The 14,233-nt window shown below is 40.4% G+C and overlaps 1 long non-coding RNA gene across 1 annotated transcript; it reads right to left on the reverse strand.

The window, feature by feature from the left end:
- Positions 1–9,564: 9,564 nt before the first annotated feature.
- Positions 9,565–12,113, reverse strand: LOC114678669 (uncharacterized). The gene is made up of 2 exons (XR_003730128.2): positions 11,978–12,113; positions 9,565–10,903 (listed from the first exon to the last, which is right to left on the reverse strand). It is a non-coding gene; the product is annotated as an uncharacterized LOC114678669 (long non-coding RNA).
- Positions 12,114–14,233: the final 2,120 nt, after the last annotated feature.

Raw genomic sequence — 14,233 nt, forward strand, 5'->3', positions numbered from 1 at the left:
TATATTGTCAAAATTAATTATACAATTAATTAATTGCCAAAAATTATGTAATTTTAAAATTACATAGTGGCTACTAGAAAATTTAAACTTTCATATGTGGCTCACACTATATTTTATGGGACAGGGTTGATTAGGAATGTAGAGCCTGACTACTCAGTGTGTTTCAAATTGTAGCCACATACCATAACAAGCTGGAAGCTTGTCAGAGATGCAGACTTTCTAGCCCCACTCAGGCCTACTGAATCAGAGTCTGTTGTTCAACAGGATTCCCACATAAAGTGTAGGCATGTCAATGAGAATCACTGATCAGTAGTGTGCACTTTTTGGGTGTTAAGGTGAAGAACAAAGCAGGGAAAGAGGATATGACATCCAGGTAGTTGCATGATTTTTGTTTTCATACAATTTTTGGTATGATGTCTAGGGGATGTCCTCACTAAGTCTGTGGGAAGATCTCCCTAGGAAAACAATAATGGAGTAATCATTCAGATATATTGGAAAGACTATTCCAGGAAGACAAAACAACCAGTGCAAAATACTGAGGCATGTATGTTTAAGAAGATAGAGATAGTAAGCATGGGTGAAGTCAAATGACTGCAGGTGTGGTTGGGCAGGTCGGGGGCCAGATCCCATAGAGCCCAATAAGTCATAATGATGACTTTGGCTTTTGTTCTGAATGGAACAAAATGAGGTCTTTTAGTGACGTATAGCTGTCTGAGAAGGAAACAATTTTTTTTCCAACATAGCAAGCATAGGAAGCCATAGTCAGATTTTGAGCAGAGGTATAACATGATCTCACTCTTGTTTCAATACAAACACTCTGGCTGAAGTGTTGAAGAGATTATAGTGAGTCAGGAGTGAAAACAATAAATCTAATTATATTGCAACAATCTAGGCAAGAGATCATAACGGTTTGCTACTGTGATAATCTAACTTAGATATAAGGTGGCTTGAACATGAATAGTAGCAATTAAGGTGATGAAAAGTTAGACTCCTGGTTTAGTTTGAAGAAAGATTCAGCAGGATTCTTTAGAATAATCAATGATAACTCAAGATTTTTTGGCCTGAACAAATGGAAATTTTTGTCATTTTTCTGAGGTAGTAGACAGTAGGGTACATGCAGATGTAGGGGAAATATTAGGAGCTTGGTTTGAACAGGTAAAGACTAAGATGCTTATGGCTATGCAAGTAGAGTTGAGGTAAGCAGGTAGATTTATGAATCTGAGTTTCAAAGGGAGGTTTGTATAAACTTGAAAGATTTTACATATAGTTGATACTTAATTCCTTAAGATTAGAAAAGATCACAAGAAGCTGAGAGTAGACAGAAATGAGGAAATAAACTACTCAATTTCTCAACACCAAATATTGGTATTTTAGATGGAAGGGGAGGAGCCAGAGAAGGAGACTGAGGAGTAGCCTGAAAGAGAACAGGAAAATTAAATGAGTGTAGAGTCCTGGAAATTTAGAGGAGATGGTGTTTGAGGGAGTAAAGAGTTATCAGGTAGGTCAAAGAATGTTGGTTCTTGTATTAGTTCACTTTCACATTGCTATAAAGAACTACCTGAGACTGTGTAATTTATGAAGAAAAGAGGTTTAATTGACTCCCAGTCCCACAGGCTTAACAGGAAGCATGACTGGGAGGCCTTAGGAAACTTACAATCATGGCAGAACATGAAGGGGAGCGGGTGCCTTCTCCACATGGTGGCAGGAGACAGAGAGAATGAAGTGGCAAGTACTACACACTTTTAGATAACCAGATCTCATGAGAACTCACTCACGAGACAGCACTAGGGAGATGGTGCTAAACAACTAGAAACCACTGCCATGATCCAATTACCTTCCACCCGGTCCCTCCTTCAACGTGAAGGGATTACAATTTGACATGAGATTTGGGTGGGGACATAGAGCCAAACCGTATCAGTTCCCAGTTAAGATAAGGACTGAGAACCAACTATAGAATTTAGTAGCATGGTATTGCTCAGTGATCCTGAGATGAGAAGTTTTTGTAACATATAGGTAAGAAAGCTAGATTGGATTTTATTCAAATAAGATTGAGAAGAGATAAACTGGTGGTAGTAAGTATAGTTAACCTTTCTGTTGTTATAAAATGAAGGACAGATTAGATGGTAGTTAGACTGGGAAAGTGGGGGGTCAAGAGAGAATTAATGTGGTGGGAGAAATAGCAGCATGCTTGGTAATGATCTAGTAGAGGAGAAAGTTGATGATGTGGAGAGAGAGAAAAACCACTGCTGATGGATGTCCTTGAGCAGGTTACAGGGCATAGTATCTGGTGGATCAGTGGATCTGGTGGATTAGCTGGGAATATAGACTATTTTTGCAGAAGAAAAGCTCATGACTGAGGATATATACATGTGCAGATGCATGTGTAGATGTACTGGTAGCAGCTTGAGGAAATTTCCTTCTGATTGCTTCAAATTTCTCTGTAAAGTCGGACAAGCCCATGAACTAAGAAAAAGGATGGGAGAGAAGCTGTCAATTTGAAAGGAGAGGAAGAAGGCACAATATAATGGTTCAGAAGAGTGGGAGGCAGAATGAACTGAGGATGCATAGCAGGATTGCTGGGTGGCATTAAGGACCCACTTGAGGTTAATGACTGTAGCAATGACTGTTAATTGTCAATCAAAACCCTTTATTACTTTCTTCCATTGTCATAGAGTTTTAACTGGGCACTTGGTTACCCAGCCAGTTTTACTGTCATGGCTTCCTCTGTAGCTTCATGTGGCCATTTTACTCATTTAAAAAAAATAAACTATGAAAAGAGATGTATACCCCAACCACATCTGGGCCGTATCACTTTGGATATGAATTCCTCCTAGTTCTTTCCTCCTATAGCTTATTAAATAAGGTATATAAGATATATATATCTTAAAAGCAGCCAGCCCCCCAAAATATCTTTTATATATATTTATATACATCTTAAATATATACGAGAATATATGTTACATTTAAACTATGTATCTATTTAAATATATAAATATAAGTATCTTTAAAAATATAAGTATATAGATCATATATATGTATGTCTGTGTGTATATATATGTCTTAAAGAATATAATATAGCCTTTGAGGACTGTGGCAGATTTTATTTTTCAAAGTAGCCCAAATCAAGAAGTAGAGTCTATGTCTCCTTTCTCTTAAGTATTGGTGGAACTTTATGACTACCTCTTTCCATAGTATATGGTAGAAATGACACTATGTATTACAAAATGTCATACACTGCTACCTTATTTTCTTGGTATAGTAGCCTGTGGAATCCAACGACCGTGTTGGAAAGAAGCTCAATGGACAAGACTTAAAAACTCTGGCACACACTCCTGGCTGAGCTGCCAATTAACAGCCACTGTCAACTTGCCAGTCATTAGAGTAAGCCAGCTTCATTCTATATTCCCCAGCTGAGCCTGTCTAGTTGGTTCTGTTTGGAACAGTGACAAGCCATTCCTATCAAGCCATAACCAAATAGCAAATTCATGAGTAAAATTAATAATGGTAGTTGTTTTAAGTCACTAAGTTTTGGAGTGATTATGCAACAACAGACAACTATAACAGATTTTGTACCTAAGAATGAAGTACTTCCATACAATAAAAACCAAAACAAAAAACTAAAGAAATTTGACATAGACTTTGGGATGAGTAATAGGCAAAAGCTGGAAGAACTTTAAAAAGAATGTTAGTGAGAACCTAAAGGACCTCAAGGATAATGTTAATGGGAACGTAAAGGGAAGCTGTCAGTGAGGGCTTAGAGAAATGTGAGAAAAATGTTACTGGAAGTTGGAGAAGAGAAAATCCCTGATAGGAAGTTGTGAATGTTTTGCAACACTGTCATCTGTGGTAGCCTTGAAAATAGGGAATACACCTAATGAAAGACATCTTGAAGATTTAGCTAAATTTCCAGAAAGGTTATCAAAACTTTTCTCCCTTGTGTATAATAAAATAAAAGAGGAGAGAGATGGGCTAAAGAATGAACTGTTAAAGAAGCCAGGACTTTCCCAGCTTTTCTGGACCTCAGTTTCCAAAGTAGACTAAAGATAAGATCCAGAGTGGAATTGTAAGGTTTTGTGTGTGTGCGTGTGTTTTTTGCCAGAGATTCAGAGATTCTGAATCTCTGGCCAGAGGGCCAGAGGGCCAGAGAAAGATTCTAAGGGTCTAAGGATCTTAAGACATCACTTCTCACAGATTCTCTCCTTTAAACACTTTGGCTTATAAGAATCTTAAGGGCATTGTCCAGCAGTAGCCTCAAAGGGAGGTAAAGAAGGCTTATCTTGAAGCATGTTGTGTTTTTGGCTTTTGTGTAGAAGAGAAAAGTCACAACATTTTTAAAAGACTTTTCTAAAATAAATACTTCCAAAGTGAGCTAAAAACAGACAGACTTAGCACAAAATAAGAAGAGGCTTTAAAACAAACAAACCATGAAGATTGTATCAATCAGGCTGATAAAACCACATAACTGCAAACATGGGCCACTTTTAATAGGAAGTCAGAAGGACTCAAGAACTTTTGGGGGAGAACCTCAAGGAATAGGATTTATAACTAATAAGCAACTGGCATCTGCTGCCTAGCTGGATTTCAGAATCACTGTGATCAATGACTGCTATGTACCACCTGATTTTACCATTTTTGAACAGGAATGTCTAAAGTGGTCATCCTATGTTTGTCCCACCATTGTATGTTGGGGGTATGTGTTATGAGATAACTTTTCTTTTTAGTTCATACATTTTCAGAATGAGAAGAACGATGATTAAAGAGCTGTACCTGAGAAGCTACACTTGCAGAACTCATCCATACCTGGATCTGATTTGGGAGATAATATTCTGAATCTTAAGCCTAAGCCTTATGCTATGCAGTGAGATTTGAGGTCTTGGGGTGAGGTAGGAGGTGAGACTGAACATTGGAGGTGGGGATTCACACACTAGCCCAGATCGAGGACTGGCTAAAACAGGGCCAGGGTGGAAGCAGCTTTCCATAAGACCTACACACTAATGTGCCATGTCAGTTTATCATTGCCATGATAACACCCAGATGTTACTGCCCCTTTCCATGGCAATGACCTGGCGACCTGGAAGTTATTATCTTTTTCCTAGAAATTTCTGCATAAACTACCCTTTAGTTTGTATATAATTAAAAGTGGGTATAAATATGACTGCAGAACTGCCACTGAGCTGCTACTCTGAACACACTCCCTATGGGGTAGTCCTGCTCTGCAAGGATCAGTACCTTTGCTGCTGCTGTAACACTGCTGCTCTAATCAAAGTTGCTGTCTAACACCAGTAGCTCACCTTTGAATTCAATTCCTTCCTGGGTGAAGCCAAGAACCCTTCAAGGTTAAGCCCCAATTTGGGGGCTTGCCTGTCCTGCATCAGGCGGAGGAAGAAAGTGTATTTTTGATGTGGGAGGGATGTGTATTTTGTGATGGAATGGAGGACTATGACAGATTGCATGTTCAAAGGTGTCTGAAAAATTATATCTCATCCTACATACTCTTAAGGAGACTTGCCATGTCTCCTTGCCTTGAATCTGAGCACTGTTTGTAATTTGCTAGACCAATAGAGTATGGTGAAAGTGTTACTAAATAACTTCTTCTGAGATAGGTCATAAAAATGCCATATGCTTCTGGTTTGTTCTTTTGTGGTGCCAGCTCTTGGAACCCAAACACCATACTGTAAGGAAGCCCAAGCATCCTGTGAAGAGGCCCATATTAGAAGCATTTGCTTGCCTTGTGGCAGGTAGATCTTTCAATCCCCAGTAGAGACTCCTTACCTGATACTTCATGAGACAGAGATGAAATATCCTTGTCACATCCTGCCCAAATAATAGATTCTTGAGTAAAATGAATGATCATTTTTGTTTTAAGCTAGTAAATTTTGAGGTGGCTTTTTATTAAGCAATTAAATAATGGAAACTCAATTATATCAAGATACCACACCACTCTGTTTTAGCTTCCACTGTTGCTGCTCAGAAGTCATCTGTCAGTCTAAATCATGTCCCTCTACTTTTTATCTTTGTGCTTCTCTTAAGGCTAGACTTTGTCTTTCTTGTTTTTCAGTTTCATTCTGTTGTATATAGGTGTCAATTTATTTTAATTTATCTTGCTTGGATTCATTTGACTTCTTGAAACTACGCTTTGATCTTTCACCATATCTGGAAAAACTTAAAGTGTTGCCTGTGTTCCATCCTTTCTCTGCTCCATCTGGAACTCAAAATATTTGGATGTTAGTGAATATTTGTTAGTTTTAACAATGAAATATTTAGAGTGCCAGGAAAGGAGAGAGAATGGAGCAGGCAATATTTGAAGTGATAATGGCTGAAATTTTCCAGATATACTCACTCTAATCTCCATGTGCCCTCTTCTGTGTCTAATACACTATTAAACCTATCTACCAAATTTCCATTTGTAATTACATTTTTCATTTTTAAAAGTTTATTTGCTTTCTGCATAAGAATACAAGATCATTACTTTCTTTTACTTTGTAGATATTTGCGAGCCTGGCTTTTAATTTTTACTCTGAAATGTTGGTTATTGTTAATAATGTTGGTTCCTTATTCCTTCAAGAATTAATTGTAGGAAGATTTTGAGGTCTAGAATGCAGGCAAATTCCTGCAGGTAAGATTTGAGTTTGCTGTTGCCAGGTTCTTGGGAGCCATCCTAGTCTGGACACTCTCTATACTGAATGCACTGCGTGAATTTGCTGATCTGAATTTGGGCAAAAACTCAGTACAAAAATTAGCTTGTCATTACCATTTGTCTTTCTTCTTTATTTTTCTTTTCTTCTGCTTCGCTTATTGCCAAAGCAACTAAGCAATTTTCTTGCTGTCTTTAGTAATGGGGAGGTGTTACTTTTTCTTCCAGTTAATCCTTAAGCTGAAAGTAGAACCTTTTGGGGTCCCAGCTTTATGGGGGGAAGGCCTATTATTAGACCACCCACGTTGTCTGTGTTCTGCATGTTCTAATTGGAACATGAAAATCACCACTCCAGTTCCCACTTTGGCAAATGCCCTCAGGCCAAAAGGACTAAACCACATGGCTTCCTATTATAGCTTTCAGCTTTGCTTAGATTTTGGCCGTTGGCCGCAGACAGTCTTATTATCTTGCAGCTCATCAATGCTTTTAAGATGATGTGTTTTTTTGTTTGTTTTCGCTAGAACTTTTAGTCATTTTTCATGGGAAAATCAGGCCTAATACCTCCACACCATATTACTAGAAATGCTTCTCTCCCTGTGTGGCATAGTCAGGCCTTCTAAGTGCTTCCCAGGTCCTTTGGGCCTTGTTCCATGTGGATTTTACAAACATGAATTTAAGCCAATGGCCAGATATGGAATATAGACTAAAGATTCCCGAAGCCCATTAGAGAGAACAGATGGGACTTGCTTCCATCACTACCCCACAATGGAAAGAAATAATTTTGGAAACAGAGGGAGTTCCTAGCAGAGTAACCAACATTATGTTGCCTTCTTTTACACACATGGCATATTTAATCAGAAAACAGAATTTAAATGCCACATGCATGGCCTTCAATAGTCTTTGGCTTTTGATTAGGGATTGAAAACAGTCCCCCAGCTGTGGCTATTTGTTTATTTGCTAGCATAGAGTTTCTAAATGACATTTAGGGCAACTGTTCACTTGTGGTGGGAAGGTCCATTAAAAATACAGATGGCTGTTAGATGGGCTTTATTAAGTTTAAGACTAGAAGCAGTTTTCAGTAGATAAGAAAATGAGATGATAATGTAAAATAGCATAAAGAAAATGAGATTTGCTTTAAAATATCAGTGTTCAGAGTATTTGAAGAAATATCCAGGCACAATTTTACCTTAATTTCCCCCTCAATTTTTCTCCAAATCTTACATCTCACTCTGGAGTAAGTATTCATGATTTTGAGAAACACTTATGTATGTTTTGCAGTCTTAAGAAACACACAGCAGTTCCCAAGGGTATAATTTCACAAGAAAAAATACTACCCACAAAATTAGGATTTACTAATAGATAAAAGGAATCCTATAATGACATTTGAGAAGAACTATCAATTACCATGAACATAATTGTAGATGCTTGGGGCTAGGGACAGAAAGAACTAACACCAGCTCTGCACTGCATAGCTTATTCTTTTCCAAGTGCCTGCCACATCCATTCTCCACTTCTTAGAAAAAAAATTTTTTTAAAAAGTTTTTTGCATCTTGATTTCTAAGAGATGGGTCATAAAACCCTGTAGATTTAGCTACTACTGATGGGTTTGGGGATGATGTCTGGACTTAAGGAAGCTGAGTGACTTAGGATGTTATCCTGAATAAGGAGCTCTGTATAACAGAGGCAGTCTGTTCTTCTTGGTGCTAACTTTAACAAACCAATTAGATCTTATTTTTGGGGAAGTTTAAATGTAAGATAAGAAAGACCAAAATAGATAGTAGAATAAAACAGGGAGAAGAGGCTATCAGCAGAAAGCAATGATGCAGTAGAAGCTATGAATTGGCAGAACCTATGAGGTAGGGCAGCAAGCAGAGAGAGGCAATTTTGAATGGCCAGAGAAAATGGGAAGGAGGAAGCTGAGAAGAAAGCTGTTGGATGACAGTCCTATCATTGGGATGCTCATCTTCTTAGTTTCAGGAACAGCATCCAGCTCTCCAGGAAGACTATTTGATTACTACATCTGTTTTTTTTTTATCTTAAATTACTCATGTATCATTCCAATAAACTCTCAGTACTTCAAGAAATGTGTTTCTCTTCCTCCCTCCCTCCCTCCCTCCCTCCCTCCCTCCCTCCCTCCCTTCCTCCCTTCCTTCCTTCCTTCCTTCCTTCCTTCCTTCCTTCCTTCCTTCCTTCCTTCCTTCCTCCCTTCCTTCCTTCTTTCCTTCCTCCCTCCCTCCCTCCCTTCTCTCTCTGTCACTCTCTCTCTGTCTCTTTCTCCCTCTCTCTCTTTCCTTTTGACATGGTCTGGCTATATTGCCTAGGCTGGTCTCTAACTCCTGGGCTTAAGTGGTCCTCCCACCTAAGACTCCCAAGTGTCTAGGGCTATAGGCATGTGCCACTGCACCTGGCTTCTGTTTCTTAATAAGTGGAAGATATTAATCAAACCAACTCTGATGGACAATAAACAATGACCAAATGGGCATTTTAATAAATTTTTCATGAGCTGATTAGTCAAGGTGGTACAGTAGGTATATATTTTGAGACCCCTTCCTCTTCTTCAAACCAAAGCAATAATAAATTTTAAAAAATTATATATTTTATATATATATACACACATATATATGTGTGTGTGTATATATATATAAAATTTACAAAGAGAAAAAATTTAAAGTCATGGCCATAATGAAAATAAAGTTGTATTTGGGAGGCAGAAGGGGGCAGATCACATGAGGTCAGGAGTTCGAGACTAGCTTGCCCAACATGGAAAAACCCCTTCTCTATTACAAATACAAAAATTAGCCAGGAGTGGTGGCACACACTTGTGGTCCCAGCTACTCAGGAGGCTGAGGCTTGAGAATCACTTGAACTTTGGAGGCAGAAGGTGCAATGAGCTGAGATCGTGCCACTGTACTGCAGCCTGGCTGACAGAGTGAGACCCTGTCTCAAAAAGAAAAAAGAAAGAAAAAAAAAAAAAGAAAATCAAGTTGGAGATGTCTTGAACTGAAGCTGAGCTAAATATAACTGACACAGGAGCATAGAACCAACAAGGCAGAGGTCCAGATGAAGAAATGGGCAAGAAGACTGTGTGTTCCATTCCTGTTTGTTCAAAGAAAATAAAAGTGCTCTGTGTGAGCTGGGTGGCTATGACCGGCCTTGCTGCTTTACAGCATATGAAAGGGAGGTGAAAGCTGTGCCCATATTCTGCCCCAGACCCACTTCTTAGGGAATGAGGAAGAGGCAGACTCTGTCTCATCCGCAGGATGTGGCCAACTTTCACTGGCTCAGGGTCAGGAGCAATAATGGCCTAATGGGACAGAGCCTTGGGTAACTGGATGGAGGCAAATGGAAAACTGTTGGATAGAGAAGGGTGAGCTCAGAGCCAAAGAGAAAAAAAGACAAAAGAGCAAACAAGCACCTACTCAAGCTGAACAGAAGATGGCAATTTAGAATCAAGACTGCAACATCAACTCTTACCTGAGCCTCCAGACTCCTGGCCAGACTTGCCAGCTCCATAATCCTGTGAGCCAGTCTTTCAAAATATGCCAATATGTGCCCTCCACCCTATATACTTTTGCTTTTGTTTCTCTAGAGAACCCTGATTAATACAACAACTATTGAGTGTCCAATTGGAGTTTCAACACACACACACACACACACACACACACACACACACACAAACGCACACACACACACGAACAAGAGAGAGACAGGAAAAAGGAGAGAGAGAAGAAACTTTTAGTTTGTTATGATGGCAGAGAACTCTAGTAACTTGGTATATTTAGCACTTTCTTTTCTGAAAAATCAGACTTCCTATGGAAAGGCATTCTCAGGGTCAGCTCACTTACTGGGGCTTCTCTAACTTAGATTTCAGTTTGGGTTCAAAGCAGCAACTCTAGTGCTCCTGTCTGTGGTGAGCAGCAGAATATTTCAGAACACTCTGGTCTCGGGAAGAAAAGACCCTGTGGCATTTTCAAAGCCAAAAGGATCATTGGTCGGAGTCAGCATTAAATGCAAGTTCAGGAGGTCTTAAAAGTCATTGCTCTTCAGGTTGTTTACTCTGACCTTTGTTTTCATTTTTCTTTTTCTCCAATCTTCACTTTTTCCATTTCATCCTCTCCAAGTGGAGAAGGATTGTGAAAGCATTTGGTGCACACCATTGGGCCTTTTTATTCATTTCAAAGAGTGCTCTACTATGGTTATGTGGATGTCACGTCCAGTCAATGGAGTTTAGGAGGTGCATAAGTTTAGGAGGTGCGTAAAAAAACATACCTGTAAGAAAGACACACAGTGATACTGGGTTAGGCATGAGGGATATAAACATGTGGACACATCCATTTCTTGAAAGTTGAAGAGCTTTAGGGAAGACAGACCAAAGAACAGAACATTTCAATACACAACATGATGAGCATGGTGGGCAGGTAACTCTTACAGGAGACCCAAACTCATGCCTAGGAGGGAATGAGCTGAGGTCAGTAAGGCTCCTAGAAGAGGAGTCACACTTGAGTTGGTGAAGTGTAAGAGTTCACAGGCTAAGTTATGCTGGTTCACTTTAGGTCACAGGTCAATGTAAAGCCACTTAAAGCTTGTTCTGACCACAATTTAGCCAGATTTATTCTATCCTCCTATTTAACAACTGTATCATAACAGTAAATTGTGTGGTTGGAACATTGAACACTTTGCGTCCAACCCATTATGTTAGCCATGAAACTTCTTGAATAGATCTAACATATTAGGTAGATTTATTTAACATGTTTATTTTAGGGAAGCCTAAGCTGTATAGACAATTTCATTTATCCTGATATCAAATATCACTGAAAGGTTAAACTTGGTGTTCAGTGACATTGTGCAGCCAAAACTTCCAAAGCTAAAATGGAAAATAATGGCTGTGGCATCCTTTCCAAGAAATCTCTATGACACCCAATCTCAAAACTTCAGAGGACTCAGCTGTTTCAAACTGGAGCTCTGAATACTTCAACTGGACAGTGTCATGGGACTTGGATTCCTCTAGCAAGCAAGAAGTAGAAGGAAGGAAAGAGCAAGAAAGGGAAATAGAAAAAGAAAGAAGAAGGAAGAGAAGGAGGGAGGAAGGGAGAAAGGAGGCAGGAAAAGAGCACAGGCGAAAGAGAGAGAGAGAGAGAGAGAAAGTGGTTGATCATTAAAAGAGGTCCCATTTCCATTACTGATGAAAAGTAATTAAAGGAGATACCCTTGGAGGAGAGAAGTGGAGCAAATGGTGGGCTAGAAGGCCCTACCAATCATCCATTCTATGGGAACACCAAATTCAACAAGTATCTACACAAAAAAAGTATCTTCATAAGAGCCAAAAATCAGGCGAGCACTCACAGTAGCTGGTTTCACTTCATATCACTGAAATAAGCACTGAAGGGAGTAGGAAAGATAGTCTTGAATCACTGATGCCACTCTGTCTCATTCCCGTACAGCAGGAGAAAGATAATCTGTGCTTTTGAGAGAGGGAGAGAACAGTGATTGTGAGGCTTTGCATTGAACTCAGTGCTGCCCTGTTACAGCAGAAAGCAAAACTGGGCTGAACTCAGCAGATGCCCACTCATGGAGGGAGCATTCTGACCAACCCTAGCCAGAGGGAAACCACACATCCCAGTGGTCAGAATGTGAGATCTGGCAAGTATCACCACTACAGGATAAGGTGCTCTGGGGCTCTAAATAAACTTGAAAGGCACTCTAGGCCACAAGGGCTACCAGTCCTAGTGCCGAGCTGGGTTCAGAGCTAGCGGATTTGGGGAGAATGAGACTTACTGACACACCAGCTGGAGCAGCTAAGGGAGTGCTGGTACCACCCTTCCCCCAACCCAGGGTAACATAGCTCACAGCTCCAAAAAAGACCCCCTGCTTCCATTTGAGGAGGGGAGAGGAAAGGGTAAAGAGACTTTTGTCTTACATCTTGGATATCAGCTCAGCCATAGTAGGATAGGGCAGAGGTCAGAGTCGTTAGGCCCCTATTCTAGGCCTTAGTTCCAGAACCAACATTTCTAGACACACTGTGGGCCAGAAGGGAACCCATGGCCTTGAAGGGAAGATCCTGTCTTGGTAGGATCCATCACCTGCTGACTGAAGAGCCCTTGGGCCCTGAATAACCAGTGGTAATTACCAGGTAGTACATGGTTGGTCTTGAGTGAGGCTCAGATGTGCTGTTTTCAGGTTCCAGTTTGACCATAGAGGGTAGAGCACTAGGCAGACTTTTAGGGTCCCCAATCCCAGGCCTTGGATACTGAATGGCATTTCTGTCCCTTCCCTAGGCCCAAAGGGGAGCCCACTGCACTGAAGGGTATGTTTCAGGCCTGGCAGCATTCACCACGAGCTGACTGAAGAGCCCTTGTGCCTTAAATGAGTATCAGCAGTAGCCTGGCAGTACTCCTGGTAGACCTATGGTGGAGGTGGCCACGGAGTGAGGCTCCTCTTCCTGTGGAAACGGGAGGGAAGAGGGGGAAGAACCGTATCTCATGGTTTGAGGGCCAGCTCAGCCACAGTAGAGTAGAACGCCAGGTACACTTCTAAGGTTTTGACTCCAGTGTGTAGCTCCAAGACATCTCTGGACCTGCCTAGGGCCTGGGGGAACTCACCACTTTGTAGGGAAGGACATAAGCCTGGCTGGCTTTGCCACCTGCTGATTGCAGAGTGCCAGGACCTTGAGCGAACATAGGCAGTAATCAGGTAGTGGGATAGTGGTAATAGCAGGCCTTGGGTGAGGCAGTGCTATGCTGGCTTCAATTCTGATGCAGCACAGTCTCAGTGGTGGAAACAAGGTTATTGTGTCACCCCATCTCAAGCCCAAAGAGGCTCAGCACAGACCGACCCCATTTCTTTGGGAGAAAGCTAGGGAAAATAACTGTATTTGTTCTTTTCCCAGTTTTTGAAAAGAATCAGCCTCTGCCTGGAAATACAGATGGTTATTCTGGAACTTATGCAAGACCACCAAGGTGGTACCTCTACAAGTCTGCAAGAACCACAGCATTACTGGGTATGGGATACCCCCTAATGCAGATACAACTTATATCACAACACCCAATTCCTTTCAAATACCTGAAAAGCCTTGCCAAGAAGGATGGGTACAAATAAGCCCAGACTGTGAAACTACAGTAAATACCCAACTCTTTGATGCCTGGACACTGATAAACATCAAACATCATTGCCGTCCAGAAAGAAACATGATCTCACAAAACAAACTAAGGCACCAGGGACCAATCCTGGAGAAGCAGATATGTGAACTTTCAGACAGAGAATTCAAAATAGCTGTGTTAAGGAAACTCAAAGAAATTAAAGATAACACAGGGAAGGAATTCAGAATTCTATCTGATAAATTTAACAGATTGAAATAATTAAAAAGAATCAAACAAAAATTCTGGAGTTGAAAAACGCAACTGAAATACTGAAGAATGCATCAGAATCTCCTACTTGCAGAACTGATCAAGCAGAAGAATTAGTGAGCTTGAAGATAAGCTATTCAAACATACACAGTCAGAGGAGACAAAGGAAAAAATATCGATGAAGCATGCTTACAGGATTTAGAAAATAGCCTCTAAAGGGCAAATATAAGAGGCATTGGCCTTAAAGAGAAGGTAG

This window comes from Macaca mulatta, chromosome 6 (genome assembly GCF_049350105.2).
Source record: "Macaca mulatta isolate MMU2019108-1 chromosome 6, T2T-MMU8v2.0, whole genome shotgun sequence".
NCBI lineage: Eukaryota > Metazoa > Chordata > Mammalia > Primates > Cercopithecidae > Macaca > Macaca mulatta.